This window comes from Uloborus diversus, chromosome 1, assembly GCF_026930045.1.
Source record: "Uloborus diversus isolate 005 chromosome 1, Udiv.v.3.1, whole genome shotgun sequence".
In the NCBI taxonomy this organism is placed as follows: Eukaryota; Metazoa; Arthropoda; class Arachnida; order Araneae; family Uloboridae; genus Uloborus; species Uloborus diversus.
This window is the reverse complement of record NC_072731.1, coordinates 218269251-218278948: the sequence shown is the minus strand read 5'-3', so window position 1 is coordinate 218278948 and position 9698 is coordinate 218269251. Positions and strand designations below refer to the sequence as shown.

Here is a 9698-nt window from a genome sequence, read left to right as displayed (position 1 = left end):
CGATTAACGCGTGGTTCCCAAAATTTTTCTACCTGCGCCCTCCTTTTTTTCATAAATAAATTGTTCTGTCCCCCTTCAGTTTTCGTGAAATTCGATTTCATTAATGCTATCAAAGAGTTAGAGTTAATTTAATGGAATAGAAAAACTACCATATTTTATTCAAATGTGCTATGCAGCAAAATATATTTATCTGTTATTATGTTTAAATATGAGTATTGATAGTTTTGTTATTACATTTAAAGTTTAGTAAAAAATACAGAAAAAGAGATGGTTAAAATACAACATTAATGCAATATTAATCCACTAATAATACAATGGGTGGCCTTGCTTTTGAACGCATTTTTTTTTCAAACTACGGTGTCATAGAAAAGAGATTGATGTTTATTACAGTGAGCGCTCACAAACTTGAATGGCATAGCGATGTCGTTTTGCTGAGTCTTATTTCCTGACACTGATTTGATTTTTAAAGTGTATTAAATATGATTGGTTGATATCAGCTGCGTGGAGTTTCGCAATTATTCTATGCCTCCATAGGGAGGCGAGAAGCACAGATTGTAAACCACTGGGTTAACGTATGAAAATATGAAATCGAAAAAAAATAATTGGGAATGGGCGTAGTGAGCTTGGATGAATATAATAAAATACGGGAGTTTTATCATTTGATGTTAATGTGCTCATTCTACCACAAAGACAGTATAAAGTTTCGTACATAAATCCATTTGCATTTAAAAATTGGATAACCTGTTCAGCGATTCATTGGCTTTAATTTTCTGCTTAAACATTACAATGTTTCAGTCATTTGACTGCGGGAGGCAACCACAACGCGGCAGCTGTAAAAAACCATAATTTTTAATATGCAGGTTTTTTTTTTTTTTAAAAGCATTTCGTTTAATTTTCTTCCCGGTAAATAGTCTTCAACTGGCAAATGACACTGAACGTGATTCGTATACGACAAATTTGAAAATAGTTTACACTTATCCAAATGTGACAACAAGCAAAAACTTTTAGCTTTCTTTTAGCGGCAGTCGACTGAACTAATTGTGAAATGAACAGAGACGCCCCGATAGGAGGTCAGTGGTTTCCCCAAATTTTTCCTTATTCGGCCAATTTTGTCAGACGATTCGACAATTTTGGAGACCATTATGCAATATTGGACTTTTTAAATGCTGAATGTCCCTTCCCATTAGATGCACGAAGATGGGCATACCCTTTTTTTATCATTCGAAAAAAATCAGAGTTATTCGGCAAATTGATAATGTGCCCCCTCCTAAAAATTTAAGTTCGGGGTGACCCTGACGATGAGTTCGAAACAGGTTAACGTTAATTATAACTAATCTGTACTTTAACCCGCTATGACTTCATGTTTACTTATTATCATTATCTCTACATAGTATACAGTCGGATCCCGCTACAACGCGATCCGACTTACGCGAAATGGCTATAACGCGAGTTTTTTTTTTATGGGTAATGAATTTTTTATTGCGGACAAAAATTGCTCACCTCCAACATGAAATTTTTTGGAAAGGAGCGGAGCGTTAGAATGCCCTTCATTGACACTAAATTTTGGTTTTGTGAGTTGACTTTCATCCCTTTAGCATCACTGAAAGCGGAAGTTCACACTCTATTAGTCTAAACAACGCTTTGCTGTAGTTTATACAAATAACTGCCCCGATTCTCGTTTTTTTTTTTTTTTTCTTTTTTTTTTCCCCATTTAACGTATTAATGTTGACAAAATAGAATGGCTCTCAAACGCACTTTTTAATCTTAATTTGGCGAAGGTGGAAAGAAAAAGAGATTCTGACCATTAAAGAAAAGGTCAAGATTCTCGATATGCTTGAACAATTAAAAGTGGATCGAAGGAAGCACGACAATTGGATATGAGTGAATCTTCGACACGTACAATTTAAAGTCAAGAAAAGGAAATCCATAAACGTCCAGAACTTAGTCTTAATACTGAAGCTCGCAAGGTAGTGTCTGAGCGAAATACAAACATCATGAAAATGGAAGCTGCTCTTTCATTGTGGCTAAAAGAAGCCAGAAAGAAGGGTTGCATAAAACATCATCTTCATATTTCAAAAGTTATAATTAAGTTTGCAATATCTACTGTTCAGTGCTATTGTAATGTAGTAATATACTTAATGTAAGTACCGTACTGTTTTAATTCATGTCTCTCATTGATCATTGATTTTGTGCTTCATGACAGCAATTTACGTTAAATAGTAACGTCTTTCTAAAATATAGTAGAAAGTCAGTTCTTTATAAAAGATACGGTAATATATAGTTAAGAAATGGCTGAAACAATTTGATGGGTGTTAACACATGTCTGAAATAATTTGGTACGCTTATAAAAAAATTTCTAAACGTACGTTGTTCTACAACGCGAAATTTCAACTTGAGCGAGGGGTCTTGGAACGCATCCCTCGCGTAAGTCGGGATCCGACTGTAAAATGAAGTCTCCAAAAATCGTCTGTTTGTTTGAACGAGCAAAACTCGAGAACTACCCGGTCGATTTCACTGAACTTTTTAGAGCATCTTTCTTTCAGCATCGGAATGATATGCAAACCGGTTCGAAAAAAAATTCGATAAATAGTTCTTTTTTAAATCCAATTTAGACCCAAATTTCACGTAAATTCTCGAATATGAGGAGGAAAAATTACTTGCACATATAAGGCAGTGAAAAGCAAAGGGATACAAGTGGACATTTTCAAGTTTTGAGTAAAACGCGTTTTAAGATTAACTCCTAGGTAGGCTTTCATTGGAATTTTTTTCGAAATCTTGCTGTACAGCAGCAACTACCAGGGCTACTAGTACCATCTCTTGCCCCAAGATAGAGGAGAGGTTCACCTACCATGTGTACTGGTTATCTCCAAATTTTTAATTTTGCCACTTACATCCCTTTGCTTCTCACTGCCTCATATAAGTATTATATATCGTTGGTAAGGGTAGAATTTTCTGCTTTCTACGCAATTTGTTTCAATGCTCTATAACTTAATTACGGCGGGAGTTATTTGCGTTTTTAGCTCTTTTTTTTTAGGCTTGGACGAAATTTAGGCACTACTTTCTTCATTAAAAACATCAATAAAAAGTGAAGGAAATGTTCCACGTTTTTCTTTTCGACACCACTGAGTAGAGCGACATTTTTTACTTCTGATCTATCTCAACCTATGGTCAAAAAACTAAGCTTCTATCTCCAAAGGGGAAAAAAGTTACAAGCTTTTTTAAATCAAGTTCGAAATATATCATCTGCATTCCAGTTGTTAACCATTTTATTTTCGCGTTGCCACGGTTACGCTTTTTGAATAATTGTTTATTTCCATCTTTCTGATTTTAATTTGTTAAACTTATTTTGGTTAGTGTTTGGTTACGCTTTTTAAATCCATCTTTCACATTTGAATTCTTAAAAGTGTTTTAACATCTGTCGTCATTGTTTGGAAGAGAAATTTTGCATCACGTTTTTTGTTTTCTTTTATTTAAGCCTGATTGTTGAATATACGTCGCTTGACACAATATTTTTTTTGAAGGTAGACCGAGCAAAGCCAGGCAATGCAGTTAGTTATTACTATAATTTGATTGATTGATTTCTGGAGTTATCGAAAGTATTACTCTCAAGAATAAAAACTGAAGAAAAGATCAAATTATGTTTCAGATGTGCCAGGATTTGTTCCGTGAAAACAAACCATCTTATCACAAATAACATCAGTTCATTATTCCTTTTGCCGAAGTCACGATAATGACTGCGTATTAATCAATGCCCCAGTCAAAAGCGCCGACCATTGAAAAGTCTGCCCGGACACATGTCTCGCTTCCGCTGGGGAACATTACCCTCAAAATGCACGCAACGCACGCACGTCTTTTTATCCCGTCCACCAACTAAAAGAAAAAACACTTTATTTATTTCCTTTTCAAAAGCGATTCACTTTACTGATTGCTTAACCTGCTAACTTATTCCATCTTCACTTTTCCTTTCTTTCTTTCTTTTTTTTTCTTTTTTTTTTCCTTCGCTAAATTCGAAACAGTATTCAAAAATATATGTTTCCTGATTATTTGTTTTATTTAATTTGTTTCATAGAATAAAGATTTAAAGCCTGCCAACATTTTTGGAAATATGCTTTTTTTTTTCTTTACAAAAACCCTAATTCGTGGTGCTTTGTTTTAAAATAATAAACAAACAATAAAATGTTTAAAATTTAAAATTATTATAAATTTCAACATATCATGATTTCTCTTAATGAATGCAATAGAACTCGGCATGTTTTGGTTATCATGAAACATTTTTCTACGTTTTGTACTCTAAATTTAAAATTATCAAAGGACGCAGCCCTTTTGAAGCGATTAGCGCCAAAAATTAATAACCATAATCCTTCTCATGCAGCATTTTTATGTCAATTTTCCGTTGACTTTCCCCATAGCTTCTTCAGTTGTAGTTCTCATGTAATTCGATTGCTTACTCGAAAAGACTGGCTCCAAAATCTAATTAACAGCAGTTCCTATGAGGATTATTCTATTTCCCAAACCTAATTTAATTTGTTGCATTACTTCAATCCGTTTTGAGTGAAAACTCCAGCAAAAATATTTTCTCACAGTTCACATTATCCAAAATACCATACTGTGTTTTACACTGCGTAAAAGATGTAAATCGATCAAATTTTGAAAATTGAAAAAATTTGATTTCGAAATTTTCACGAATCCTAAACTCTTTCCATTTTTCCTTTTTTAGAAATTATCCTTAACATAGGATACTTTTTACCATATGTATTGGATATGAAAGAAAGCATAAATTATAACAACTAACTCAGTAATTCATTGTGATTTGAACATAGCTTGTAGAGTAAGAAAAATTTTTAAAAGACAAAACTACTTTTTTTTTTAAAGTATCAAAAGAACAAGTTTAGAAGATAAATTCTATATAAATCGCTAACAGGATCCTATTGATATGTTTAATTTACTAAACATATCAACTCCAGCAAAAATATTTTCTCAGAGTACACATTGATATGTTTAATTTACTAAACATATCAATAGGAAGGAAACTTTAGGAAAATTTACTGAAGAAAAAAGTACCTGATTGCATTAAAGTAAGAATTCGTGACCTTAAAAATTAAAAATTTACAAAGTGTAAATTTTTAATTTTTAAGGTCAATTCGCAATTCAAAAATAATTTCTAACTGGAAAGAAATGCAGTGGCAAAATAATAATTGAAGCAAAGTGATAGTTATGGTATGTAAGCTGAACCGTAGTGACATAAATGAACAAAATAAAAAGCATATACATAAATGCACACACGCACGCACACACAATTTGTATTTTTTTAAAACTTATGTAATAAAAAATAAAAACTAGGATATGCATTCCAAAACTATAAATATTGTAATAGAATATAGTACTATCTATGGAGTTGTCATAAATGATGTCATAACTTTTGCAATGCTTTGAACTCCCCCCCCCCCCTTTTTTTGTTTCATGCCTTCCCTATGACCCTTAAACCTATTCTCATTTGTCCCGCAAAAATTATACCAACATATACTTACAGCTCGTTGAAAAATATTATAGTATAGATAAGCATTTCTCAAGCTTTTTTAGAAACCCATAAAAATCTAAAACAATTTCTCAGGTCGGTGACGGTGTATCGTTGGTCCCATCTCTTACGAAAAAAAGAGGAGAAAAAGAAAACGAAAACGAAAGAGAACATAGCAAAAATGCTGAAAAATAATCAGAAAATCAACGTAAGAAATATCGTATAAAATGTTATTATTCACTCTGCGACATGGATGTCGATGTTTTTGAAACATCGATGATTTTGTTGAAACATTGATATTTTTCTAACATCGTTGCTTTTGCGTTTCAACGTCGATGTTTTACAGTTGAACCAAAAATAGCGAAAACAGAAAAAGTAGATCACGTTTGTAAAAATACAGTTATCGTAGAAACTACGCCATTGATTAATGATCGATATATGCTTCTCGTCCGAAGAGGTTTTCTATGAATATTGAGGCGTCTAGTTGAAAGAAGTACACCCCAGTAGAGAAAAGTTAACAATCATTTTTTCCAGCACTAAGTGTTGACTACAATCAGCGTTATACAGTTTTTCCTACTTAATAAATAACTACTTTTAAATGTTTCCCAATAAGTCGTTGATTTAAAGTGTTAAGTTATAATTTTACTTTAAGCATGTACCGTACCTTACTGTTAGTATATATTTTAAATTCTTAAACTATTTTATTATCTTTGAACATGTTTCGTGCTTTAAATATATTTGCACGATTTTTCTTTGCAATTCAGTTTAAAAAAATATGCTGCAACACCTATGCATTCCTATGATTTATTCGTTTATTTATTTATTTATTATTATTATTATTATATATTTTAGAGTTACATCGTCAGAAAAATGTTACCAATTTCTTTAATTAGTTTGCATTGAAATAACAAATATCTCATTTTTATTTTTTGTATTATTTGGAGGGAAGTTTAAGAAATGTTACGAAATCATTTTTATTAATTTGTTTTGATGTTTCAGTCTTTTGTATTTTAAATTTTTGCATTAGATACTAATTAATTCAACTCACTTAATTTATAAAATTCATTTGTATTGCTGTGCTTTTTGATATTGTCATTGACTTTTCTTTGACGACAGCTCACAAATCATTGATATAAATTAATAAATACATCCCGTGAACTCACTTCCCCCATAAAAGCATTTTTTTACAAATCTGTAAGCATAAACATAAGTATTGAAATATTCAATGTTTCAAACTGTTGATGGTTTTAAGGGGAGGGGGATGTCTTGTCATTGATTTCTCTAAACGCGGACAGGTGAAAATATCGCTGGTCGGATCAAAGCGGTTGAGAATTCTTGATTTCGATCATGTTTCAAATGTTATCATAAAACCTTAACAATTATAATTTGAGTTTAAAAAATATTATTATATATTTAAATGACGTATGTGAACACAGCAATACCAATTACATTCTCCGGCTTCTACGCAAACATCCATGTCAATTTCATCAAAATAAGAGTTTAAAGGAACTGATAATTACGTTGATTAGAGCGGCATTATTTTGTTATTAGTTTTGTTTCTCTTTTAATATTTTTCTATTATTTTGAAAATGTCCGGAATTATAATGTGTTAAAAGTGTAATTTCACAGCTTTCCTTTTGAGCAAGTTTAATCAACATTCATTTGAAGGGGGGGGGGGAGTAAAATGGAAAAGAAGACCGAAATTTGAGTGAAAACCTGTTCTTGAGAACAATACTTTCTTTACTTCGTAAAAGGAAATAAGTGATAAGTGTCCCATAATTTAGGAAGTGATAAAACTTTTTAAGGCTATAAAAATGCTCATCACATTAACTCATGATTAAATCCTTCGTCAAGTCAAATAAATATTAAATGCTCAAAGTTTCGACACGTAGATCATTTTGCTATGTTATTGCTAGGATTTTAAATTTAGTCATCCATCCCTCAATGAGGGATCGGGGAAAGAGCTAGAAGTGGTTTTAGAAGCACTGACAAATCACATTCGGCCCTCAATATGCACTCCATAGTATGATATTGACTAAATACGAAACCACCGTGCTAAACAATTTTAATTGACCTATTCTGCACCTTCAAATTTGAATTTCACATTAAGGTTTTTCGAAGAACGTGGAGACCGGTCCCGTGGTGGAAAAGCGATAAAAAAATAACAAAAATTTATTAAAAGGGGTAAATCTTTCCAATTTCTTTTTTATTTTAACTAATTATTTAATTTATTTATTTATTTTTTAGATTTCTTTTTTTTTTTCTTTTCAAAAATTTGTGTTTCCTACTTTTGAATTCCGAGGTATTTTCCATTAAGAGTTCACCTGAATTCTTTTTATTTATGACTAATTTTTGTTTTTAGCGGTAAACTTAGAGCACTTAACTGTATCCGATAAAGAAATGTATATATTGCGCATGTTTTATGTTAGAACTCAAGCTGCTTGAGACATTTTTGCATGCGTAATATTGCGTGTAACACACAGTGGTTGCAGAAATTAGAAAAAGATAGCTTCTAAAATTTTTAACATATTTTTCTGCACTTTAAAAATTTTAACTCAGTTATTGATTTTCCAAGCTACCTCGCATTTGTGGCACCTACAAATTATAAAAAATCAAATTTCATGAATATGTAAAAAAAAAAATCTTTTAATGAAACAGAAGCTTAATGACAAATTTTTCAGCAAAATTTAACAGTAAGTTCCGTCCAGAACTAAACGAGCCTACTTCCTTGTATCACGACATCAACTTTCTAGCAAATGATAAAAATTCTCTTAATTAGCTAAGAGTGCAAATTATGTCAAATATACCTTTTTAACATTTTAAGCTGATTTCTGAAAACAAAATATGCCTTTCTCGTCTGCTGAAATAGATACGTAAGAAATAAATAAAGAACAAATAAAGTTGCTGCATGTTTTAAACAATGCAGCAAAAAAAAAAAAAGTCAATAACAAATTATTTTACCCTCCAAAAAAAGCATAAAGAAGTATTTAAATGTAATGTATGTAATATGTAAAATTACAATAGTCAGAGTCAGTCACTTTCCCTCCGATTCTATTTCTGAAAAGGCAGCGGAGTCAGAGTCAGTGTCGGACTGATTTTGGGGTACAGGAGTCGGAGTCAAAGGCCGTAAAATTCTATAAGTCAAAATTCAACTCCGCATTCCTGGTAAAAATATTTGCGCTTTGATTTCATTTCATTTTAATCCAGTCATATTTATCTCTGACTTGTGTCAAAGTTAAGTCTACGAAAATGGTATTTCGGTTTTCATTAATATCCCTATGGGTCAATAAAAAAAAAAATTAAATTGTTCAAACGAATGTTCAAATCAAAAAGTGAAGTTCGATTCGGACTATTCACTCAAAAGTTACTATTAAGGGGGACAGACAGACATCTTTACCATCTCAAAAACCTGCTTTCCAATTTTTAATATTTCAATATTTATTTGACTATTTTATTTATCTTTGACTTGTTTTCGTTTTTAGCGATATTTTTGGGATGCATTAAGTCTTCTCTCATGCTTTCTTTCTTTCTGTCATTGAATTTTACGGGAAAGTAAGCTAAAGAAATACACTTTAATTAATGATATTAATAGCTAGTTTTAACATCTCAGTAAAGGAAAATAAACAACTATGCATTTTTTTCCTTCAGCAATAGTTTGAAAATTGTGTAGCAATATTAAATATTTTAAAAGAAGGAATAATGTCGTGATTCCATGAAAAATGCTTCACCATCTCATTTGGTGACGCGACCCACAGGTTGGTACTCCCTGCTCTTTCTTGCGAGCGCGTTGCTTTGGTGGAGCGATTAAGCATGAGCATGAAGTTATTAAATCGTAATAACTTAATGCACATTTTATAAAAGAAGTTCTTTAAAAAATATTTTTGCCATAAATTCACACCATTATTAAAATAATTAACAATTTTATTTATTTGTTACAGATATCAACCATTTACTGCAATAAAGAAATAATAAGGAGAGACTGAATCAGTGTCATTTGCTCTCTGCTGTAACTTGGAAGGTAAAAGAAATTTTCTTTAGATTTTATAGAAATACGTCAAGTCGTTCAATGGCTTTTAAAATACATTTTTAGAGTCAACCGTTTATGCATACTGCACCCTGTCGAAATACCTATTTTATGTTTTTGTTTGTCCTCGACTTGCGTATCATTAAATTTCAAGTTGTT

The 9698-nt window shown here is 31.6% G+C and overlaps 1 long non-coding RNA gene across 2 annotated transcripts in view; it reads left to right on the top strand.

The window, feature by feature from the left end:
* LOC129234166 (uncharacterized) overlaps positions 1-9698 on the top strand; it is a 127323-nt gene that overhangs the window by 38935 nt on the left and 78690 nt on the right. For both annotated transcript variants that reach the window (XR_008581531.1, XR_008581532.1), the window contains exon 2: positions 9454-9533. This is a non-coding gene — a long non-coding RNA (uncharacterized LOC129234166). The remainder of the gene's footprint in view (positions 1-9453; positions 9534-9698) is intronic.